At 46.8% G+C, this 26,122-nt stretch overlaps 1 protein-coding gene and 1 non-coding gene across 2 annotated transcripts in view; both read left to right on the forward strand.

Moving 5' to 3' along the window:
* The window catches only part of PEBP4 (phosphatidylethanolamine binding protein 4), a 188,013-nt gene that overhangs the window by 99,070 nt on the left and 62,821 nt on the right, over window positions 1-26,122 (forward strand).
* On the forward strand, window positions 10,851-10,922 carry TRNAV-GAC (transfer RNA valine (anticodon GAC)). The gene has a single exon. It is a non-coding gene; the product is annotated as a tRNA-Val (tRNA).

Here is a 26,122-nt window from a genome sequence, read left to right on the forward strand (position 1 = left end):
AGCAAACATGCCATAAAGTCACTGCAGACATAGCATGAGAATGACCCTTTGATTCACGATGGCCACCGAAGCAAGCTTGGTGGAACTTAGGCTGACCCTGATAGTAGGGTCCAGGTCTAATTGGATGGTGGACCAGTTCATGGCCATGGGAGCCCCTCAACAGGGTCAATTTTTTGATGGGTTATCCAGGTTGAAACAGGACGGCAGCCAGTTCTTAGGGATACAGGAAACATCCGTAGGCGCCCCACCCCACACAGAAGAGAGTCTGGCAGGGCCTAGAATAGAATAGGATAAAGCTCTAGAGCTGTGGGCAACTTTAATAAAAATTAGGAGTTAGAGAGATGCTCAGAAGTAAGGACCAGGCATTCATGGTACCTTTTTGTTCATTTAACCTAACAAGTATGTGTTGAACACTATTCAACACAGCACAGTGGTTAAGAGCAGGGACTCTGGAGCCAGACTGCCGTGACCCAAATCCCTGATCCACCATTATTAGCTGTGTGATCTTGGGCTAGTTACTCAACCTCTCTGTGTCTCAATATACTCCCTTGTGAAGTGGAGATTCTAATAGTCCCTACCTCACACTGTTGTCATGAAGCTTACCAAACTTATTTTAAATAAAGTGCTTAGAACAATACCCAGAATGCATAGCAAGCTCTATGCAGTTGTTTGCTGTATAATATATACTATTGTTTCTCTAAGGCAGGTACCTCGCTGGCACTGGGGTTACAGATGCAAACAAAAGAGAGGCAGGTTCTGCCCTCAGAGGGTTTCTATTCTAGCGAGACAGCGGAAGGAGGCCACAGCATGGCGCTCGTATCACGAGGGCCCCAGGGGCTTGGTTGGAGTGGAACTACCTGTACCTGCGAGTTCCCATCAGCTCAGGAACAGGACTAGACCTCAGTCCCCAAACCTGGCCCAACTAGGGCAGGCAGGAACTTGGCTCCCTCTTTGAAACTCTCTCACTGAGCAAAAGAGATTTCTAACAGAGCATTGACAGATACCATCTTTCTCCCCCAGCACCGAGTCCTCAGCTTTTCCTTAAAGATGCTAATAATCTTCATGCTGAAGCCTAATTAAGATATCAATTAATTTGCATCATTCATCTCAGAAGAAACACTTATAGGTTCATCTTCTATTTGTCTCCGAAATTAGTGCTCAGGGCTTTTCATGCAGATATTTTCATTAGACTTTTTATTGTTAATGGGAATATTGAACACAGGAAGATGGTATATTAATACTTTCCACAAAGAATATCATGATTGGTGACAAAGAACACCAAGAACAATTAAGGAGACAAGAGTACCTTTTTTCTTCCAAAAAAGAAAATCTTCCTAGAAACCGTCAATGATTCTAAAATTTGCCTTGAATATCTTCATTGTTTTAAGAAAGAAAAGGAACCAGCAAGTTCACGTTTCCTTTTCATTCAGTGCCCTCAACCTTTGGCAGCTGTAAGTGCAACCGATTCTGGGTTGAATTAAAAAAATCTCTAAGGGGGTCATTAGTCTGTCTACTTTTCTATAGGGTTGAATTTTTCTGTAATTAGGGTTTTTGTTTTTTTTTTCAAGGAACCTCTAAGTGTGTTAGGTGAGTAAGATAAATGGGAAACCCAATAAACGGGGCAAGGATTATAGCTCCCCACTTTGTAGTTAGACGGCTAGCATGTGCTGGGACACTTGTGTTTAAGTGATCGGTCCCACTACTGAGCACGGGGCTTGACCTTTCCCAGTCTGCAGGTTCTGGTCTGTCAAACTGACACAAATCCTTACTCTTCAGGGGTGAGACAAGGAAAGAGGAAATCACATATGCAAAGAGGAGAAGCCTCCCTAGGAAGAGCATTATAGGGAATGGCACGCTTACCCTTGTTCCTAATCAATCAAGCAGCAGATCCTGTGCAAATTTAAAGATATGGGTATATAAATAATTATATAATGTGAACCCAGAACCCAGCCAATGATAATAAACAGAATATACAATCGTTATCAGGACCAGATGAAAAGGTCAGACTCTTTCTTTAGACCTGTATTTTTGGTTTCACCGCTGACATTTCTGCAGTTGCCTGGGCGTGCTTTGCCCCATACTGTGAAAGTCCATGTTAAGTAATAAACAACCAAAAGGCATGGCTTGTGCTCCCTAAGAGCAGACAGGTTCAGATCCAGGTACCATAAAGGGCATTTGCTGGTGGGGACAATGCAGAGGTGGCCATGGTTCTAAACCAGACTATTACGTGGCCACCTTGAAGGGAAGGGGAAAGAGCCTGGACTTTTGGGTCAGGTGAACCAGAGGAGGTTCCAGGCTCTGCCAGTTCCAGATAAAAATCTGAGACTCAGTTTCTTCAAAATTAAAATGCACATTGATAATAATATCTATTGCCCAGTGTTCAATGAGATCAAGGCTCCAGACAGAGTAGTAGGACCTCAACCAATGAATCAACGTGACTCCCCCGCAACTCCCACTTTGAGATCTGACCATAGCGGGCACTTATGATTTAGCAAATACCCTTAGACTACTGAACTCATATTTTACAAAGTATAAGTTTTAGACCATACCCAACCCAGCTCACATCTTTGCCTTTTGAGTCTCTTTGCCTTTTGAGTCTACATGGAGTCAGGCCCAGCCTGGAGGACCCCGTGTGGCCCAGGCTTGCTTTGGTGGAGGCAGTAGGTGGGGCCCAGAGAGGATCAGTTGGCCCCCTCCTTCAGCCTCTGGGGATTGCCCTGTGACCCCCTGGACCAGATCGGGTCACCCTGGAGTCATCCAAGACCACGACCAGGGCATGGAGCTGAGCCGCACATGGTGGTCAGGCCTGCAGTGTGCTTCCCACGTCCAGGGCTGCAGCCCCTTCCTCCCTAACACATTCTGCTGCTATTTTTTACATAGCCCAGCACCCCTCAATGCTTCCTTGTCAGTCACGGTTCCCTCTCTACTGTCATTGTCCCACCCCAGAGATGCCTTCCCTACCATTCAAAGTAATTTAAATAAAATGTTGCTACAAAGTGGAATACTATCTTTTGATGAATGTTTTTAAAGCCCTATAGGTTTGCATGGTAATTTGTGGTGTAAAATTATTTGGAGATAAGAGCCAAATTAGCTCTCGTATGCTGAGGTCGCTGTGTCCTGTTATCCATGTGAGCAGTGTTTAAATATAATCAGCCCTCAGACTAATGCAGCATAATTGTTCATTTGAAATAGCTTTTTATTCTCCATTCAATGAGTCATTAAAATATGCAGGGGATAATGCAGCGAATTGGAAATGAATTTATCATATTATCCCATACATACTTCAGGTAACTAAGGAGAAAGGGAGAGAGAGAGAGAACATGAATCCAAGGTATGCAGGCAGGAAAGGAGCCAGTACATACAGGAATATGGTAAACAAAGCTTTCTAGTTGGTTAGTGGCAAGCGTATGGAGAGAGGCTGACAGGGAGGGCTGAAAGAGAGAAAACACTGTGCTTTGAGGAGGTCTCTCTCTCTCTCTCTCTTTCTCTCTCTCTCTCTCTCTCTCTCTGTGTGTGTGTGTGTGTGCGCGCGCATGTGCGTGTGTGTGTGTCTGCACTCTGAGAATCTGTGCTCCACCACAGCTCCACTGTTAACTTATTTTTATCAAATATGTTTATATCAGAAAGTCGTTATGGAAACCAACTCTGCCATCCAGGAGAATTCCTGGATCAGGCAGAAAACTAACTCTCTCTCTCTCTCTCTTTTTCTCTCTCTCTCTCTCTCTCTGTCTCTCTCCCTGTCTCTCTCTCTCTCTCTCTCACACACACGCACACACAGTCATAAGGCACCCTTAATAGCAAAAGCACAGTCTTGCTCACGCGCCTCTGAACTCAGCTCTGCAGGACAGAGGGTGGTGCCCTTCGTGGGCAGAGCCATAAAATAGGTAAGAGAGTGACCAGCAGTCCAAATCCACCCCTGCCCTAACATAAGGAACCTGGGCATGTCACTGTCCACAGGGCCTCAGTCACCCACCCCTTAGCAGATGCTGTCAGGAAGAGAGGGGGTGCAGGGGCAGGGAGAGAGGGCTGTTGCTCTTCTCTGAGGTGCAGTGGCCCTTCCTTGATCTCAGAAAGTTCTATCCATCTGCACTGTTTGTGCCACACCTGGAATAATGTCTTCTGTCCTGGCAGTGCTATTTTAAGAGGGATGGTGCAAATCTCATTGGGAAACAGGAGAGATCCTGCGGTACTCCACTGGGCAGAATCAGGCCAATGGGTGAGGTTTTACATGAAAGCAAATTTTGGCCCCATGTGAGGAAGAACTTTCTAAGAATTCAAACTGCCTAAGAACTGAGCATATTCCCCACGTAGCAGCCAGCTCCTGATCACTGAGGAATTATTCATGGGGGACCCAGGGGATTTCCCCTCTGGTAGAAGGCTAGGCCAGATGACCTGTGAGAGGCACCCCTTGGCACCTCCAAACTATGTCTCCACCTGCATGTTTTCTCTCCTGTCAACAACAACAGCCACAATTAAAGAAGGAAGACTAAAAAGGAGGACAGAAAGGACAAAGGGGAGAGAAAGAAAGAAAATAAGAAAAAACATTTGCGCCGAGCACCATGCCTTCCATGAATAACTCGTTTAATCTCATTTATTCTTCACAAAAGCCAAAGAGGAAGGTAATAGAGATAAGAAAATCGAGGCTTAGAGTGGGAAAGCAAGTTGCCCAAGATGTCACAGATTTGAGCCCAAAGCCTACATGCGTACTCATGAGTGTAGGGAGGTCCCTCACCTAGCCTCAGCCCACCTGGCCCATGTGACAGCTGATCTTGGAGCCCAGCCCATGTGACAGCTGATCAGGTGTGGATGCTAAGAGGTCATGGTGCTGATGTGGGTGGTGTGAAGTTGGTGGCCTCTCTACCTTAGCACACTCTCCTCAGCTATGGCACAGCCTGGACAGTGTGGACCCAGGAGATGGATTCTCCGACTTACTGTGAATCTGTTTCCTCATCTGCATATGAGGAGACTAACACTGACCCAGCAGGAATGTTGAGGATTGGATAAGATAAAGTTTGTAAACACCCAGAGCACCATACCTGGCACTTCATAGTTGCTGCTCTATGCTGGTTCTCTACACCTTCCATCGTCTGTCATCCTAAATCCTCCATAGGAAGCTTAGAAAGTTGAGCCTTTGATGGTAAGAAGCATATGTCTCCCACCCAAGAGGTAGGACAGGACCTGGCCAGGAGAATGAGCTTCCCATGTGGTTATCCCTTAAAAGACCTTAATGGAGAAAAGCCATAGACTGAACAAGAAAGTGCTGGGGCCAGCTGTGTAACCTGCACTGTGCTCAGCACTGTGGCTACTTAATAAAATAAAACAGAGTCAAAGTAAATATTTGATGAATGCATGTTAGGAATTTAAAATGTGGTCTTCCTGCTGCCCTAGTAGAGGGTGATACTCAGTGATGTAGAGTCAACGTCAACTGGGATCTCTCTACTGGAAGAGCCAAGAGTTGAGGACCCCTCCTCTTCTCAGTGAGGTGACTGCTCCTCCCACAAGGCTCAACCCACATGTCGCCTCCACTGAAAGTCCTGCTCTGATGCCCCAGAATGGGTTAATCCGTCCTGCCCTGCTTCTGCCACACTGTCAGACCTCAGTTAGTGCCCTCATTGCTCAGCCTTGTTATTATTTACAAGTGTCTTTTCCCTCATAGACTAGGAGTTCCTGGAGAGCAGAAATGTGTCTTATTCTTATTATATCCCAGCATTTAGCACAGTGCCCAGAACAGAGATGGCCCTCAGTTTGTGTTAAATGTATGAAGCCATGAAGGCATGAATGAATAAAATAGTGAAGAAAGGAATGGATGGATGGACAGACGGATGGATGGATAGATGAATGGATGGACAGACAGATGGACAGATGGTAGATGGGTGGGTGGGTGTATAGATAGATGGATGGACAGATGGATGGATGGATGGGTGCACGGGTGGATGGATGACCAGATGGATGGATGGATGGATGGATGGGTGGATGGATGGATGGATGGATGGATGGATGGATGCATAGATGAGTGGGTAGATAGATGGACAGGTGGATGGATGGATTGATAAATGGATGAATGGAGGGATGAATGAATAGACAGATAATAGATGTGTGGGTGAATGGATTGACAGATGGAGGGATGGACAGACAGACAGACAGGTGAATGGATAGACAGATGGCTGAATGGATGGACAGACAGAGGGATGGGCAGATGGATGAACAGATGTACAGATAGAGGGATGGATGGAGGGATAGATGGACGGATGAGGGTGGCATCACTCTGTGATGACTTCACAGCAGAGAGAGGAGTTGGGCTGGACTTTGAATTATAACCAGGCGTGGGAAAGTCAGAGGATACAAAAGGCTGCAGTTCAGGAAGGGACTAACATAACTGCAAGCTCAAAGTTTTAAAGGGGTAGAAAAAAGAGTCTTAGCCATAGAATTAAAAGCCGAATTGCTGAGTTAACTGAGGCCCTTATCACTTATCTCTAGATTGTTATTGCAAAAGTATGCTAACTGGTTCCCTTCCTATAATCTCACCCCTACAAAAGTATCCATCTTTCCTTCATGGAATGATTTTTATAAAATCTAAATATGATCATGTTACCTATCTACCTGAAGCCCTGCAGTGACTCCCAGTATCTCAGGACACAGTCCTAACTCCCAGCCTGGTATTCAAGGTCTTTGCCCCTGCCTGTGCCCCCAGCCCCCATGGTCTCCTGCTGACCTGCTTGGGGCATCTCAAACCCTTTCCACTGTCACAGGTCTCTGGAGACCATTACTTGCCCTGTCCCCTCTTCCTAAAAGCCTTCCTGCAATCTGCAAACACATAGTTGCTTTAAATGAGTTGAGATATCTAGGTGAATCACACCTTAAAGGTCCAGAAAGAGCTTAGATTTGTGGTCACAAAATCATCTCCAGAAATTAAAAAGGAAAATGTGGATTCCCAAATTTAGACCATTGAGTGTAATATCAATCCTCATCAAAATGCAAAAACAGTTTAATAAGCAGATGGTCTCAGACAGCACAGAAAAGAAAACAGAGAACACGAGAGTCAGCGTGGGTTCAACAGAAACAAGTCATGCCTGACCACTCAGATTTCTTTGTTGGGAAATGCACTGGTCCTTTGGACAAGGAAGAAGCTAAAGGAAAGCCCAGTCTAGCTTGCCTCAACAAGGCATTAGACCAAGTCAATCATGGTAACCTTGTGGGCAAAGGGAGAGCTGGCTTCAGTGACTGTTGGGTTAGGTGGGTCTGTGGCTTAACAAACCATTCCTGAAGAGTGTTGACAGAAGAATTAATATCTGTCACAAAGTTGATCCCTGGTGACATGCCCCAAGATTCTGGAATGAACCTCACCTTATTCAATATTTTTATAGATAGCACACTCAACAAATTTTGTAGTCACACAAAGTTTCAAGGAATAACTAATTTGTAGTCACACAAAGTTTCAAGGAATAACAGGTAATACAAAACAGTTAATTTTGGCAAATTGGAAGAATAGGACTGCACTGAAAAAATTAAATTTAATAGGGATCAATCTAAAATTCTATATTTAGGTTCTAAATCAATTGCACACATAGAGAATAGGGAAGATCTGGCATGTCAGAGCTTCATGAGGGAAAAAGATCAAGAGGAGTTTCAGTTCATTTTTCAACTAATTTTAATTTAAATTTTAAGCTAATAATAGAATGTCAAACCATAATGCAGGAGTTAAGACAGTTAATATCATCCTAGACCACTTTAATAAAGGTAGAGGCTTTAGATCACTGAAGAGTTATTTCTCCTTTCCCTGCATCCCATTCATTCATTCGTTCGTTCATTCAGTACATCTTAGACCACAGGTTTCATTCAGGCACTGCAGACCGAAAGCTTACACAATAGAATCCCTTGTGTGAAGGAGCTCCCTGTCAAGTCAGGGGAGCAGGGAAGAAAAATCAATGACTTCAGGACAGAGTGGGAAGTGTCAGGATGGAATTAAGTTCCTAGAATCTTGAGGAATAGAAGGTGGGCAAGGGCGAAGGCTCCCTGGAGGAGGCAGCCTGTGAGCGGAGCAGAAATTCACCAGGAGACCAAGCGAGGAGAGGGCGCGGGCGGAGGGCAGAGCAGGAGCGAGCTGTGTGTGTTTCAGAGCAGAAAGAGACCAGTGTGGCTGGTGGCGGGTGGCTAATGGCGAGTGTACGGGGGATGAGTGAGAGAGGGAAGCCAAGGAGGCCACGAAGGGTGGAGGGTCTAAACCTGACTGCTTGTTAGAGTCACCCAGGACCCGCACTCCATACCAGTTAAGTCAGAATCTCCCCGGGTGACAGGAATATGCATCTGGGTTGGGGGAGCTGTGTTCAGCAAGTACAAAGTTTCAGTTAGGCAAGACGATAAGCTTGAGAGATCTGCTGTACTACGTTGTGCCTGTGATTAACAACACTGCATTGTGCACATAAAAACTTGTGAAGAGGGTAGATCTCATGTGAAGTGTCTTCATCACTGTAAAAAAGAAAGAAAAGAAATGTGCGTCTGGGGTTGTGAACCACTGATGTGCAGCCTTTATCCAGGCCCGGGCAGGGAGTTTGGCACATGAATGATGTAAGCAGAGGGATGAAAACTGCCTTGCATTTCTAAAAGATCACTCTGACTACTGTGTAGGGTGGCAGCAGGCAGCCGTAAGAGGCCGTCTTGCTCCTCTGGGAGATATGACAGAGGCTTGCGCCAACACAAGAGCCATGGACATGGAGAAGACAGTGCTGGGATCTGCTGCGAGGTCAGGATCCCACAGGACTTGCTGATGAGTTAGATGTGGAGGGTGAAGGATGGGCCGAGGACATTTGTGATGACAAGCAGCTTAAGAGACAGGAGGGTCTAAAGCTCTGTCCTACTCATGTAAATTCTGAGATGCCTTTTAGAGCCCAAGAAAGAAATCTAAGTAGGAGATTAGAACAGATCTAGAACTCCCGGGAGAGGCCAGGAGAGGAAGCCTGGATTGGGATGCATATGTGGTATTGACCACCAAAGGTCTGCCGCCTCTTGGAGGGTGAGTGCGTTGTCTCTGGAGATGTTCTAGGAGAAGCCGTCTGCTGGAGATTGGCTGCATGTTACTGGGACTTCATAAGTGAGCCTGACACCAGCCCGCCTGGTACAGAGCACCGTCCTCAGAGGAGAGGAAAGAGGGGCATCGAGGCCAAGTTGTGCAGGGCCTAGAAGGCCCTGAGGAGTCAGCTCTGCTTAGCAGGGGACTGGATGATACTTTGGGTATAGTTTGGGACAAGCATTCAGAAGACTTATGTGCTTGTAGGCTGCTTGCTGGCTGAGTGACCCTGCTCCTCTCTCGACCCCTCTGTGGGTCTCACCTGCAAACAGAGACAGCTAGGTAGATTTGGGGGATAACACCGAGCTCTGACAGTTCATGATTCCATAGCTGATCCTCAACTTAGCAGCCGTCAAACTCTCTTCCTGCCACGATGTTGTTCATACACACAGCACACTCCCCTGGGCCTCGGAACACACAGAACACACTGCACGCTCTGCACGGTTCCCCGCCTGCTCGCTCTCCCAGTCGACAAAGACAAAGCATTTCGGGATGCCAGCGAGGGTGGCGTTATTAGAGGGAGAATATTGAAGCTGCTCTCATTTATTTTAAAAAGTAAATCATGTGCTGGAGCTTTATTATTTGCAAGACCTGCCTGGGAACCTCCTTCTGTAGTGATTTCCAATCTACAGTCGGGGCTAGTGTCAGGTCAGTGCAGCAAACCTTGGCACCAGACCACAGAGAACCAGAGGAGGCCACTGAGCAGGAGCCACTGCACAGCTCTCATCTGAGGAGAAAGAGCCAGCCAGAAGCCTTCTGCATAAGCTGGAGGAGGACAAGCCCCGTGGCAGGAGGCGTGTTGGGGGCAGCAGCTGGAACCCAGGCGTGCCAGGGTGAGAGACAGGCAGTAGGATGGGGAGGAAGGCCAGGGACTTTCTGGGGCTCTCCTGTCAGCCTCCTCCAGAAAGACCACCATGGAGCAAGTGTGGAGAGGACCGAAGCTGAGAGGCAAAGAGCCAGTAGCCCAGAGTCTGGAGAAAGCAACCCTCTCCCCCCGTAACGGGCTCTTTTGCTTCCCAGAGAGAGCAGGAGGAGGAAACCACAGTCCAGAGTGCTCAGGAAGAATCTGGAGGCTCTGCTTGGGTGTGGGGGAGGGGAAGTCAGGAAGGACTTCAACAGGGTGGAAGGACAGACCCCCAGAGCCCCTCGGTCTGCTGGCCTGTCAAGCCCTTGGCTAAGAATTCGCTTTTTTCTCTTAAAGAGGGTGGAAGTCACTGTTTTCTTGTCTCAGTTGATGAACAGATTCTGGGTGGCAGGAGTCACCATAGAAACAGGTGCTATCTTAAGCAAATGAGCCTTATTAACCTTAAGAGTGGTGGAGTTTTCACAAGATTGCACATATAGGGTAGGAGGGAGAGTGGGGTTTGGTGGGGGGAGGGCCACGGCGGCTGGGAGCCGTGTTCCGTGGCTCTGGGTGTGGATGCATGTGTGCGCATGCGTGTGCATGCATGTGTGCATGTGCATTGCGTGTGTGTGGAAGCCCATCTACGTGTGCTTTTGCAAAACTGTATCCCTGAGGGCGAGCTCAGGTTCTGCCTTTTCCCTAAGAAATACAGTCTCCCCAAAAGAAACCTCCATCTCCTTGGGAACTGGCCTCAAGTTAGCAGAGGCAGGAGCCCTGCCACTACCTCTAACTCCTTCTGCCGCTAGTGTTTCCCATCCCTGCATATGTCCTCCTGTCTGCTGCTTATCAGAAACAGCTACCTCCCGGGCCAGCCTGTGGCTCACTCGGGAGAGTGTGGTGCTGATAACACCAAGGCCACGCGTTCGGATCCTATATAGGGATGACCGGTTAGCTCAATGGTTGAGCGTGGTGCTGACAACACCAAGCCAAGGGTTAAGATCCCCTTACCGGTCATCTTTAAAAAAAAAAAAAAAGAAAGAAATAGGTACCTCCCTGAGGACCCAGCAGCCAGAAAGCAGAGCCCTCTTTGCTCAAGGAGGCAGTGTGGTGCAGTGAAACATGCAGGAATCCTGACACCTGGTGAACCTGTGACTCCAAACCAGGTACCTGGCTCTGCAAGCCCCAATCTGTAAAAAGCAAAAACAACATGTACCTCACAGGGCCGATGCGAGGTTCCAATGAGATCACACATGTCAACCTGGAGTGTGTCCCCCAATGCTGCCTGCTGTGACCAGCCCCTTTCTGCGGTGAGGAGGGGACTCCCTCTTCTCAGACACAGCTGTGGCCTTGCAAAGATTGTTCCATGACCACAGGGTTAATATTTCCCCAGCATGATTTTGTCCACCCTTACCTGCCATGAGTTCTGTGCTCTGCTAGGTCCTGGGGGAGGCTCAGAGGAAGGTCAGGACAAAGAGGCTGGAGTGGCAGGGCGCACAGGGAAGTGGTGAGGTTGGGCAGGGCTTGGAAGGCAGGTCGGATTGGGATAGGCAGGGAGAAGACGGTCCAAAGAAAGGGGCACATATTCTTCTCTTGAGGCAAAGGCAGCCAAATTCTGGACTTTTCCTAGGTTATGAAAGGTGAATAAGAAAAGAAATTGACATTCTCCTGCAGGATCTAGGAGTCGTGCATATCGGCTCCAAGAAGCACGTCTGCTGCCCTCTGCAGCCCCTCCTTGGGCAAGACACTTACCTTGGGTTACCACGCCACCTGCCCCAGCCCCTACCCCTGCTGGGCTCCAATTCCAGGGAATAAACCTGAACTGCCATTCCAGAGGCTCTGAGGAGTAGTCCCATGAGGCCTTGCCATGTATACCTGTGGCCTGAGGTGCAGCTTGCCTGGGGACAAGGCAGAGCCGGTCTGCCCAGAGTATGCTCTGGGAGGGCAGGGCGAGACAGGAACCTCTATTTTCCTTTGTCATGAAGAGTAAAGAGTCACAACCCACACCTGAAGCTGGGGTGGAGTTGACAGCACAGTTGAGGGACTCTTCCCTGCTTCATAGATTTCTAGATCTTCAGAGCTGGGGGGACACTTGGATGCATCTGGTCCTACTCCCCCCCCCCCCCCATTTTACAGATGAAGAGACTGAGGCTCAAGGTCACATGAACTAATCGGTACAGAGTGTGGATCAGAACTGAAGTGTCCTGGCTTTTAGTCCTACTGCTTTTTCTGTTCACTGCCCCGACCTTGCTAAATAATAGAAGCCACCATCCAGCCCATGGTCAGCGGGCCTGGTGCGGTCACTAGGAGATTAACCAAGTCTCCAGGTATGCCAAGGCACAGGAAGCGTCCTTAGGGTCAGACTGTAACGAAGAAGAAAGGGAAAGTTTACCCTGGGCCACTCAGCTCTCACCTCTCCCTTTCAAAATCAAAATGTGGCATTTTGTGGGCTTTATCTGGCCCCCGCCAGGGACTACAATTTTAGGGGTTCTGGAAAAGTTCTTCCAATTCCACCTATCCCCAGCTCCCAAATGATCTTCCCCATTAAATGGCTTTAATTTTAATTTTAAATCCCTAATTGCAGGGAAGCTATCATAACACAATTGAAGGTAAGGCAGAAAGGGTTACTCATCAGGGGAGAGGTCATGGACTGACTTAAGCCCCAAACTCAAAGCTGTAGTGAACCATATTGGGATTTCACCTGGGCTACCCTGAGGAAGACAGGCAGGAGGCCAGTGGGTAGTGGAGGAAAGTGAGAGTTGGGGGGTGGGGTGGCACAGCAGGGGAGAGTCAAAGGAAAGGAGGGGCTCTCGCCGTAGCTGTGTCTGCCTGCAAAGTGCCTGCTCTTTCCTCTATACCAGCTGCACCAAATATGATGGCTGTTCCCCTTCCTAGCATTTGATTGTACCCAGGTGTTAGTTTAATCGATATGACTGAGTAATGACACAGAGAGATCAACGCCACTGAAAGAAGTTTTATTGCTCACAGTTCCCAAGAGAAGGAGGCAGCCGTGCCCTGCAGGGCTGTGAGGGGAAGCATCAGGGCAGGTCAGCAAGCGGAAGGAGTGAGAGGAGAGTGTGGCCCAGAGCCTTTACTGTGGTTTCCACAGGAATGAATGTGCAAGGTGGGGCCGGTGAGTGTCAAGAAGCTGAGGATCGGCTGGTTTGTCCATGGGCGCTGGGCTGGAGGGGTTGTCTCTAGCTGTCTGGCACCTGGCACTGGGGTGATTTAGGGCAGGGGGAGTATTGGCTAGGTGGGTGACAAGTAGATAAAGGAGGTGGTTGGGGGTGTGGGCTCTGGATTGGTTGGTTTGTACATGGAAGGTGTGCTCGCAGGCAAGTTGTTTCCTATCCACAGGCATTAGCCCTGGGAGGAGCCGTCTCTCCAGAATTAGCAAAGAGCCCCAGGATGACAAAGTATCATAAAATATAGAAAATAGAAAACATTGTCAATACACCTAGAACCCCCTTCTCTCCAAATGCTGCTCTTTTTTCAAAAGTTTTGCTCAAAATCCCCCTCTTTCAGGATGCCTTCCTTTTGACTCCAGGACCTCCCCTCTTTCTCTGGCCTCCCACTTAGCACTGAGTCGTTGCTGCATGATTTAGTACCTGATTCCATGCCGTCTTATTTCCCAGTTGTTCCAGGACTCTTGCGCTAGTTTCCCAGCCCCCTGGGAAGACTCTGCCTGCCTCCCTCCTGCATGGGTGCATACCCAGCCCTCTACACAGAGCACTGCCATTCCTCCTGGCCACAGCACATCCTGTCCACCTCTTTGGCCAGGGTCCTTGCTCTGACCCGCTCCTCTTTCATGCTTTCCTCTCCTGGCCAGGTGTCTGGATGCAGGGGGTCATCCCTCCCACAGACTATATAGCAAGACTGTCTTCCCCTGTCCTTGTGATCACATGGACCCTGCAGTGGTCTGCCCATAGCCTCCTCCAACAGACATGCACCCTCCACCAACTGACCACCCGCTATTGCTCGCCATCAGCAACTTATACCTACCTCCAAACCTCCTCCCTTGCCATCCCCTTCCTGAGATATCCTCTCCCCTCTCCTGCCCAATTTCTAAACTCTGCTTAAAGGCTACCACATCACCTTCAGAATTACGCTGAACTCTTCTGCCAGTGAGTTCGCTGACTTGGAGTCAAATTGCTCATCTCCCTGGACCTCAGTGTCCTCCCAGGTAAAAGGAAGAATTAGCCTGCTTGATCACCTGGGCCCCTTTTGATTCTAACCAACCAGGGTTTTGACATTCTCCTTAGAGCTGTCCCTTGGTATGTGGCGAGTATTTCTTAGGCAGCATGTAAGCAAAGAACAGGGCTTTGTGCCTGGCATGTCCTCTCCCACAGCACAGCCAGCTGCCCAGAGGAAGCCTTCTCAGTGGATTATTGGTGACCATACTGTTGACAGTTATAATAGCAAGAAACAATTCTCTTCAATTCAACTAGGGTTTACTGAGCACCCACTCTGATTCCAGCTCTCTTCTGGGCATTGTGGGGGGTTCCAGAAAGACAGGGTTAAATTCCTGCCCTCAAGGAACTCAAAATGCAGTGGGGAAATGAATTATGCATATACACATATATGTACAATTTGAGATTGCCAAGGGAACTGGGTGAATCTATAGGCTAAAGAGCCTGGTATTCATACCAACTTGAGTCACTGCTTCTAATCTCTACTTTGGATTTGCCAACATTAGACTCTAAGTATCTGACAACACAACAGTGTAATGCCATCCATAAATATGGAGTGTTCACCATGTTGCAAGACACTAAACTGGGCACTTCAGGCTTGGAAATCATACCTTTGGGATTCATCCAATACAATTCCAATTTTCAATATTCCCACCTTGTCACCCTCTTAACCATAGAAATGCTCAGAAATTCCCACATTTCAGCATACAAACTAACCTCCTAAAATGTCTTGGACACTTAGAAACACATAAAAAAAATCTCATCAATGTGTGTGATGATTGTTGGTTCAGAAAATATGGCGAACCCATTTATATTTTATATGAATAAACAGCATAAAATATGAATAAATATATTACCCAATAAATGTGAAACATTTCAATGAAAAGAACAACTTTCATGGAGAATATGAAAGAATTGAGTATATGGAGAGATATATCATAAGTTCACAAATTGATATTCCCTAAATTAATCTTCACAAGTGCTCCTTGTTGATAAAAAATGGATTTTTATTGGAATCTGACAAAATGATTTTTATTGGAATTTAAGGTGATTCTGAAAGAGGAAAAAAACCCACAAAGAATATTCAAGAAAATTTTGTAATAAGGAAGGCTGGGTAGGATGGAGCACTTATACTTCTAGATATTAATACATGTTATAAAACTACAATAATTAAAAAGTATGGCCAACAGACATATGAAAAAATGCTCAACATCACTCAGCATCTGGGAAATGTAAATCAAAACTACACTGAGATACCATCTCACCCCAGTTAGGATGGCTAAAATCCAAAAGACTCTGAACGATAAATGCTGTCGAGGTTGCGGAGAAAAAGGAACTCTCATACATTGTTGGTGGGACTGCAAAATGGTGCAGCCTCTATGGAAAATGGTATGGAGGTTCCTCAAACAACTGCAGATAGATCTACCATACGACCCAGCTATCCCACTGTTGGGAATATACCCAGAGAAATGGAAATCATCAAGTCGAAGGTATACCTGTTCCCCAATGTTCATCACAGCACTCTTTACAATAGCCAAGAGTTGGAACCAGCCCAAATGTCCATCATCAGATGAGTGGATACGGGAAATGTGGTATATCTACACAATGGAAAACTACTCAGCTATAAAAACGAATGAAATACTGCCATTTGCAACAACATGGATGGACCTTGAGAGAATTATATTAAGTGAAACGAGTCAGGCACAGAAAGAGAAATACCACATGTTCTCACTTATTGGTGGGAGCTAAAAATTAATATATAAATTCACACACACACACACACACACAAAAAAAAAAAAAACCGGGGAAGGGGGGAAAGAAGATATAACAACCACAATTACTTGAAGTTGATACAACAAGCAAACAGAGGGGACATTGGTGGGGGGGAGGCGGGGGAGGGAGGAGGGAGGGAGGTTTTGGTGAGGGGCAACAATAATCAGCCACAATGTATATCGACAAAATAAAATTTTTTTAAAAAATTAGTCCATAAAAGGATCAAAAGAAAATATACATTAATATTCCTCTGATCTCAATACAGGAAAAGATCTCTTAACATATATATGTAAAGGCAGAAATGAAATAATTGACCAATCTGATCTCATAAAACCTTCAAACTTCTGTAAATAGAAAAAACCAGGGATAAAATTAAAAGGTGATCAACACATTTTTAAAATGTAAGATATATGACAAGGTGTTACTGTCCTTCACATAGAAGGCCCTTACAAATCAGTAAGATAATAAGTGTGCGTGCCTCATGAGGTTGCTGGAAAGAGTAGATAAATGAAATAAAGCAGCATATAAAGTGCTTGGGACAGTGCCTGGCATGTAGTAGGCACTCGATAAATGTTAGCTGTCATGAATTTATTTTTTAATCAATGGAAAAATAATAAATAGAAAAATGGGCAAAGGCCATGAATAGGAAATTCTTTAAAAAGAAATACTACGTAAACATATAAAAAATGAAAATCCACACTGGTAGTTAGAAATAAAAACAAAAACAAGAAATCATCTCTACCTCTTCCTACCCCACACCAATTATGGCTATTAAATTGGCAATGCTTGGGGGTATATATAAATAAAATAATATCCAGCGTCCTCTCATATAGTGCTGGTGGGAATGTAAAAAACCCTTTTGCAGGGTTATTTGGCTGCATATATCAAATGACAAACATCTTAAAAATGTGTGTAGCTTTTGACCCACCAATCTCCTTCCAGAAATTTATATTCAGTTTGTACAAAAAACAGCATCTGTCAAAATAAGACAGGACATGTTAAGTGTCAGATGATTACTTAAGAAATTATAATGAATGTGAGCAAAAACTTATCTGCAATGCTATTCATTAGTGTTGCTTATAAGAGTGAAAAATCAGAAATGACCTATTTGTCCAAGAAGAGAAGACTGGCAAATAAACTATGGTATATGGAATATTATTCAGCCATTAAAATGGTTGAAGATGAACATATAAAGATATCGGAAAAATATTCGTGCTATTTTGTTATCTGGGGGGAAAAGGCAAATTAAAAATAATGAGATAGAGCATGACACATTTTTATTGCATGAGAAAAGAGACTGGAAGATGTAAGCACCGAAACGTTCATAATGGTTAAGTCTGGATGGTAGGATTATGAGCGATTTTTATAGTTTTCTCTGAGTTTAGCTATTTTTCCAAATTTTCTGTAATATAAATTGTTTTATAACCAGATTTTCAAATGCTATTTAAAAAATTAAATTGCAGGGCCAGCTAATATGATCATCACTACTATAGGGACTATAAAGAGAACTAGGTAAGCTCCCTACCCCAAGGAGTCTGCAGTTCCTTTCGGGAGCATTTAAGCATCATCTCCACTGGGGAGCCCCGAAAGCTGCCCAGCCAACCCCACTGCCCACCACCATGTCCTCATGGCACCCTGTGCACACCTTCGTCACACACCTGGCACTCCACCTGCAATTACAGGTTTGGCTGCCTGTCCCTGCACTGGGCTAAGAGTTCCTTACGGGCAGAGCCAGGGTCCTTCAACTACGTGTTTGCAGAAATTCCCCGAATGTACTTTAGAAGAGCAACATACACTTAGAACAAAAAGTGATACCTATCAAAATAAGGCAGGACAGGTAAAGTGCTGAATGAATTGCACCGACAGTAGGATGAGCTCATGAAAGGGAAGCTTTGGCTATGACTGGGATGAGCCAGGAAGGCTGCATGGAGAAGGAGGACATGGAAAATCACCCAGAAGTATGGATAGGATATGACACAGCCCACTATGGGGTAAAAGTCTAAAAAAAAAAAAAAAGGCCACAAAGGAGAGGTCCCACAGAACCCCACGCCCAGGGCTCTTTCCTCTCCACCTTAGAAGCACCTGGAAGTATTCTCCCGGGACAAGACCCTGCAGCCCTGAGTGGTGGCTATGTCAGGAAACCGTAATGCCACCCTTCCTTGCCACCATTGCACCTAAATGGTTGTCTCTTCCTGTATTGAGGTGACACTGATTTATTGACATGTCCAACTAGCTCCCTCAACGACCGTCAATACAGATTTCCTCATATTTCTTGGAAACCTTGTATTAAGAATCCAATGGATTTAAAGGTTAGCGCCCAAAGGCAGGCATTCTGTCTGCCGTGTTCATAGCTTTACACCCAGGGCCTAGGAGGGTGTTTAATGAATAGCAAGTGCTTATTAAATGTTTATTGAATAAATTAAATATGATAACTTAAATATTGGCTCACAGGAGTCTACACTGTATTACACATAGACGTGTATGAATATATATACACGTCTGTGGCTGCCTTGTGAATATGCATTATGTGTTTGTACATAAGACATATAGCGGACCTTAAAACGAATGAGCACACATGCAGAGCTTGGGAAAGTCTCAAAAGGAGAAGCCACAGCTTTCTCAGGAGTCAATCGCATCCTTTGAGAATAGGATTCCAATAAAATAGAATTTGGATGGTGTCACCAATAAATTTGCCTTTCTAAAAGCTCCCAAATTAAAATTTGAGAGGGGTATGAGCGTGAGGACAGGATGGCAATGAATAGATATAAATGTGCCTTATTCATGCAGCTCCAAAATCCTCCTCATGCCATTTGGGGGCAAGGAAAGAAAGCCGCAGATGAGGACACAGGCTGCCTCCACCCAGCTGCCTCCTGCCCCTTCTCTGCTCCACAGCCTGAGGGTCTCCAGAAGCCCACTGAACAATGCAGCCCCTTCCCCTCCTACCCCCAGAAGCCCATGGACTTCAGCTTTCTCTCGGTGTGTATGGGATGGGGGGTTGGTTGTCCACATGAAGGCAGCACTTCAGTTTCTGGTGCCTATGAAGTCGCCCAGCTCAGCTGTCTATCCTTCTGGTCCTCCAGACAAGCAAAGGTCACTGGCTGCCCCTGCCCCCAAGGCAGAAAGTTATGGCTGTCATCTCGTTCCAGTATCTTAAGCCCTGGGGGGTCATCGCATGTCTTAGTCACTCACAGGTCCCAGTGCCTCATGCTAGAGACTGTATTTAAGGGTAATATAAACAGTTTGATCTTTAAAGTACCCTGGATGCAAAATATCTATACATAGTTCTTGAATTTTTATTCTAAAAACAATTAGCCAAAAAGCCCTTTTTATATGATATTTGCAACTACACTGACAGTAACAGCAATTAAACCCCGTCTGTTTGCTGAGAAAGGAGCCAATTCTCCGTTTCTCCAGAAGCCTGTAAAATGTACAAATTGGAAACTAGAACACCAAGCCTTCAAAGACAGTCACAAGACCCTTCAAGGTCAGTCCCCAGCCTTGACCTCAAATGATCCTATCATCCTAATCCCAAAGTATCCTAAGCATTTTACACCCTTGCTAAGCCTTTGCCATCCTTGTGTATCCTTCCAGGGATGTCTTCCTTCCCCTTTTCCCTCTCACCCACCAATATTTCAAGTCAGGGTTCAAATTCCCCCAGGATTTATGAAGGCTTCTGGGTCTCCTCAAAGGGGTCCTTCATCCTCTAACTTCCTGTATCTGCCTCTCGGGAGGTGTGGCCATGTGGCCTTTGGGATTGTCAGTTCAACAGGTCTCTGCCCAGCTGCTGGACAGTGACCTCCTTAAGGGCAAAACTGTGTCTGGCTCTGTGCCTGCATGTGTGAGGAATGAATAAGGGAGTGAGTGAGTCACCAGACAGCCCCTGCAGTGGTTGACAACTGACAAAAGGAGGCTGCGGGTATGTGGAAATGAAGACTGTAGTTCCGGAGCTGAGAGCTAGAGTCGGGGCCAGGGTCAGGGCAGGGAGCTCTGTTGGGTGGCTACTGCAATAGTCCAGGCAAGAGAGGATCGAGTGGTCAGAAGGACATGGGGCCAGAGCAGAGGCAGGCTGGACACCCATCTCCTGCATTAGAAAGAGGTCTGCAGTTTCCTGCATCGACTTAGAGAGACATCTGCAGTTGCAGCTGTCCCCCAGAGCTGAGCTTGGGGAGAGTGATGTGCTGCCTTTGTGTTAGGGGGTCCACAGACTGGGAGGAGCTGTATCCTGAGGAAGGTGAATCCCGTCACAAAGTGCTTGATAAGGTGAGGATATGTTCTTCGGGAAGACAGTGAAACCCAGATCTGGGTACCCAGAGACTCACTTCCCTTTGGGGCACTGGATCAGCTCCTGAAGGATGCCACACCCCCGAAGAAGTCGCCCCAGAATTCTGCAGTGGGCCCAGCCTTGAGCTGCACAGGCCTCCAGGGGTTGAGGGGAATAGGGAAGCCCACAGCCCCAGCCCAGGTACTCAGGAACAGAGTCACCTCATAAGTATCAGTGGGGTCTCTCTGAAGGGAAGCAGCATGGTGACATAAACTGAAGGTTGGGAGACCCTCGTTCCAGGCTGGCACCCATCCCCACCCACCCCCTGACTAGTAACTGTCCTAGGCTTCCCACTGAGCTCAAATTTCTTCATCTGAAAAGTGAGGTTGGCACCAATGATCTCTAGGGTGATTTCCATTTCTAAAATTCTACAGTTTCATAATTTCTCCACTTCCTTGACTCACTGACAGCCTACTCTCCATCCTAATGACTTAAAAATTCACATGAACACACTTAGTGTAGAACTCTGTCTTTCTGTTTCATTTTTTAGTTACATTATTCCAGATAATACTCTTCTTGCTTGCCAAGAGAAGGAAAAAAAATGACATTAATTAAAGATTTGGTCTGTGTCCTAATCAAAAATTTTGAAAATGAATGTATCATACTGTACATTCTGTAATGTAGCCTGCTTTTTTACTTAGCAATATATCATTAACATTTTCCCATGTCAACACATAATCTTCAAAACCATGATTTTTAGTGCAGAAGTAGTTTACCATATGGATGTACTATAATTGACTCAGCCAATCCTTTACTATTGGACATTAGGTTGTATCTATTTTTTTATATATATATATTATCGCCAACACTGCAATGAGCATGGATGTGAATACACAACTCTTCATTCACCTCTGTGGTGACGTTCTCAGAATAAATTCTCAGAAGTCAAAGGTTTCTCATATTCAAAGGCTATTCGGTACATGTTACTAAATGTCCAGAATTTAGAATTTCTATCAATTTAGAATCCTACCAATAGCATATAAATAAGCACCAGGACAATAAAGGTTTAGAGTTGAAAGGAGACCTAGCAGGGATGTGGTCCAGCCCCTTCATTTTACAGATAGGGAAACTGAGGACCCGGGGGGGGAGGTCATCAGGGATGTGCCTAAATATTTGCCCTGGGCACTCCCCACAGGCACGTGTGTGACACTGAATACAGCCAGGACCCTCTTCTTGACCCGGTTCATCAACCTCGGTCCCCCTGCCATAGCTCAGGGCTCTGGAGCTTCCCCTCCCACTGTGGCACCCCCACCTCTCAGCAGCCTCTCAAGCCAAGCTGCTGCTAAGAGCAGGCTGCCTTGGCAATCGCTCCTTCCCACTTACCACTCACCTTTTCCCCACTGAAACTGCTGCTCCCTTGATCCTGTCAACCTCTGATAGAAACGTGCCAGTTCTCATCCCAGAGGCACCTTTGTGGTAGTTAGGTGGTGTCTCCCTCTCCTCCTTTGCTGCCAGGGGTTTCCTCCCACCCCTGCAGCCGGGCCTCCCCAGTCTTCACAGTTTGACGCTAGGTGTCCACTGCCCCCAGTTTTCCCAGCATCCTTTTCCCATTGTACTTCCCCAGGATGAGCCCGTCCACTCCCAAAGCTTCGCCCACGCCCTCCACCTCTGCCTGAGCTCCAAACCTGCATGCCTGCTGCACGTCTGTCCCTGTATGCTCTGCAAGCCCATCCTCAATGTGTTAAAAACAAAACCGACATGAGATGATAACTCAATGTGGTTTTGATTTGCGTTTCCAAGATGCTGAGTGATGTTGAGCATTTTTCCTGTGTCTGCTGGTCATTCATATATCTTCCCATCATCAGATGCGTGGATAAGGAAGCTGTGGTATATAGACACAATGGAGTACTACTCTGCCATGAAAAAGAATGAAATACTGCCATTCACAGCAACATGGATGGACTTGGAGAGAATTATGTTAAGTGAAATAAGCCAGGCACAGAGAAATACCACATGTTCTCACTTATATGTGAGAGCTAATAAAAATAAATAAATAAATAAATAAATTTTTAAAAGATATTAAAGAAAAAATCCAGTTCCACTCTTCCCTTTCCTAGCCCTCACCTTGACCCCTTCACCTGCCTGCTTGGGTCATCATGTAAGGCTGAGCTTGGGCATCTCACCCTTCATAAGGCCTTCTGAGACCTGCCTTCTTCTAGGCTGCACTGAGCCCCCTTGTCTAGGAAACTGCTGTGGAGCACACATTCCTCCATTGTGGAACTCAGTACTGTACTGCAATTAGTAGTAGTTGTCTTTGTTTCTCTGATTCCCCAACTAGACTCAAGTATCAGAGCATAGAGGCCACATTTAATTGGCCTTATCCCCAACTGTGTTTGTTGACTGAATAGCAGTGGTAAAGAACAGCAAATTTTTTTTAAAAAAGATGACCAGTAAGGGGATCTTAACCCTTGACTTGGTGTTGTCAGCACCACGCTCACCCGAGTGAGCGAACCAGCCATCCCTATATAGGGATCCGAACCCGTGGCCTTGGTGTTATCAGCACCGCACTCTCCCAAGTGAGCCACGGGCCAGCCCTGAGAACAGCGAATATTAATGTTGCCAGTTAACTCCTCTTTTCTCTTTGCCATCACCGGCCAACTGGAAATCCACACGAAGAGTCATTTTCGACCTCAAGGAGAGGGTATGGTGCCTCGAAAACTAGACTTACCTGTCAAAATATCGGTATCCCCGCTTCTACCACATCTGCCTATTCCCAGACCTGGAGAATGTCCTTGAGGCAAGATCAGTTTGAGACTTTAAGACCCTGTGTCATTCTTGCCCTCTGACAACTTCCCCAGTACTGATATATCTGAACACAGACCCCAGCTCTTCAACTCCACTCACTGTGTTCCATTCTTCTAAAATCCTGCCCCTCTTGTTACCTGTGCAAATCCTACTACTCTCCAAGATAGGTGTCTGGGGAGTGTTCCTGTAGGAGCCCACCCCCGATGACCTTTCTCCTGCCCAGATGTCAGAGTCCCAATTGGAAGGGACCCACCCTCTTTCCTTCGTAGGATTCCCGGGGCACTGATCATGGACACTGCCTATTTGCTGTCTTTCCCTCACTGCCTAGCATGGGGTTTGGTACAGAGCGTGTGCTCTTATGAGTAACCTTTGATCTGTCGATTGCAGACGTTAGAGAGACTGAAGAGAAAGAGATTGTTTCCTTTCTTCACCCTCAAGCTGCTAGCAGCTTTTAAAAAGCCACTAATAGATGGGTTTTCAAAGTCCAGAAATATACTTAGCCTCTGACCATAGGTCCCATCCTTACTCTAAGGAAAACTTGCCCCAGAATACCATAATGTACTAGAGTGCTCTTTCCCTGTTATCACTAATCCAGAACCCTCCAGAATGAACGGTTTAGCACTTCTCTTGCTGGGATCCAAAAAGACAGATGAAGTAGGTAGAAGGAAGAGAAAGAGCCTGGATATACTCAGTTTCTACTCTACACTGGGCATTTTCTAAACACAGGTTTTCTCATTTCATTCTCACTACAACACTGTGAGACAGAGGTGAACACTACTTGATGTATGAGGAAACTGGTTTGGAGAAGTTAGTTAATTTATCAAGGGCCACATAGCTAGTGAGAAGCAGAACAAGATTTAAACCCAACTCCACATCGCGCAGCAGACCCATCCCCAAACAGAGCACACTTGGAAGAGCCTTTTCACGCCTTACCCATCCCAGAAATCTGGCCTTCTCTGAGAGCCCCCCCCCACCTTGCAGGAGGCCCCAGATCTTACATGCCCATGGTCCTGCACTGCACGCTGGGCAGGAGGTGCCGAGGAGAGCCTGGGCCATATTCCTGCAGGTGCCCCAGAAAGACGAGGAATACACACAAGGATGCAGGAACCCCCAGTTCCATTTCCAAGGGCCGGGTATCTTCAGATGGGGACAGTTGAGAGACAGTGGCTTTTTTCTCAAAAAAAGAATTGTCACTGAATTTGGCCCTTGCTCACATCTTCCCATCATTTGAAGAAAATGCAGAGAGAAGTTCCCTGAATGAAGCCACCACTGTCGCAAGACTGGGCCCCTGTGGGTCTGTGCTGAGCCATTCTGTCATTTTCTGCGGCGGGAGCAGCATCTTGGCTTGGGAAAAGCTGAGCCAAACAGCATTGCAAAGTGCTGTGGACACACTGGGGTGCCGAAGAGGTAGGGCCACAGATCACAGGGCACAAGCCAGCCCACCTCGGCCCCTTGTCCCAGGACGTGTCCCCAGCACCCCCGAAAGATGGTGGAGCCCCATATGCAGCCCAGAGCATCTCTGATGGTCCTCCCGGCTCTCCGCCTTTCTCCCAGTGTCACCACTGTTGACAGAGGGTTACGTAACCTCAAAGGAAAGGACGCCTGGAGTTCTCCCCAAAGCGGCAAGTGAATCAGTGTTTGGTGCCGTCATTTTCTCAGCAGGAATCTGCTTTATGCAGATTGGATTTAGGGGTTTTTCCTGGATGCTTCTGTTTCATTTAACATGCAAGGGCTAATAACTTGTCACAATTCAATAAGGCGGTGGTTACAAACACCCGGGCGGCTGCTTATTTAAATGCAGGTTTGTTAATTAGCTTCTCTTAACAAGGCGTGTGTTAAATCAGGCTCCTGGCTGGCAGCACCCAAGCCTGGCACATCTCCCGGGACGGGAGGTCGGGAAGTTGGCTATGGGGTCACGCTCAGTCACTAGCAGCAGGGCCAGAATTCAGGGCTAGGAGGCCTGTCCCAGCCAATCTGCTAACTCAGTTTCCTTAAAATCAAGGCACCAATGACAAATTTTAAAAACAACCCAAGACAACTATACTCTGTCCCTTCCTGCCTGTTCTGGGCCTTCATCTGCATTTGATTCCCAAACGCATCTTGACCTCCAAGTGTGTTGTTTGTGTTTATTATTGTTGCTGTTCTACTCACACCCAACCTCTTCCACTAAACCCTCCTGTGTTCCTTCAGGCCCCTCTGACATCCTTCTCCACTTATATATTACATACTCCATTTTGGTAGCAGGGGTGCTTGTGACAGGGACAGAAGAAAACCAACAAAGATGGAGAAGGTGCTGCACGCCCGAGGTCCTCTCTGTAATCCTCACAACAGTCTAGAATAGAAATTGAGGCCTGGAGAGATCTTCCCAGTGTCACTGGGCCAGTGAGGTTTGCTCTGGGCTTCAACCTCCGGCTGTAACCCCAAAGCCTGTGCTCTCTCCTCTCCTGGTGGGCAGGAGGCACTTACAAGCAAACGTGTTAAGCGAACATTATTCATTGCTGTCATCATGCTGATCACTGCCCTGAGATCTCACCAAGAACAATGGCCCTTGTTGAATCCTGGTTGAATCCCGGAATCTGGTTCCACCCAGAGACTGCAGGCCTCTCACCTGGCACCTGACCCCCAGCCACAGGAAAGCCACTGGGAGCCTGCAGGAACAGCGGGGCGGCTGGTCTCAGGGGGCCTCACCCCCATGAGCTTCTCTAGGGCAGCCTCACACCAGCGTCCAGTGAGGAATCTGAGCCTTGAGCCAAAAACAAGCAGGGGTTGGCCATGCCGAAATCCTAGGAGGTGTCTGTCCACAGATACCTGCCATCCTGATTGGATAGCCATGCCCATCTTTCCTCAGAGGGAAAGCAGAATGAAAGCCCAAAGAAAACTGCCAGGCATCGTTCACTTATTCTCAAGAAAGGACTGAGAAAGCATTTAAATATAGAAGGGAAATAAAAGCGAGGTTGGAATGAAGGAGATAGAGTGCTGAGAAGTCCCAGGTCCAACCCTTCCCCCCGAGAAGCAGGAGACCCAGCCTGTTGTCCTCTACCCCAACCTCGGGGAGCTCTACTCAGAGGAGAAGTCTGCCCAGCACCCTCTCACTGAGGTTGGGCCTGTGGTTGCTGCTGCCATTATGGGTCTGGGAAGGAAGGCTGGGGATCCTGAGGGTCTTCCCTAGGACCCTGGCAGAAGCAAAT

The sequence above is a fragment of the Cynocephalus volans genome, chromosome 2, assembly GCF_027409185.1.
Source record: "Cynocephalus volans isolate mCynVol1 chromosome 2, mCynVol1.pri, whole genome shotgun sequence".
NCBI classification, from domain to species: Eukaryota; Metazoa; Chordata; class Mammalia; order Dermoptera; family Cynocephalidae; genus Cynocephalus; species Cynocephalus volans.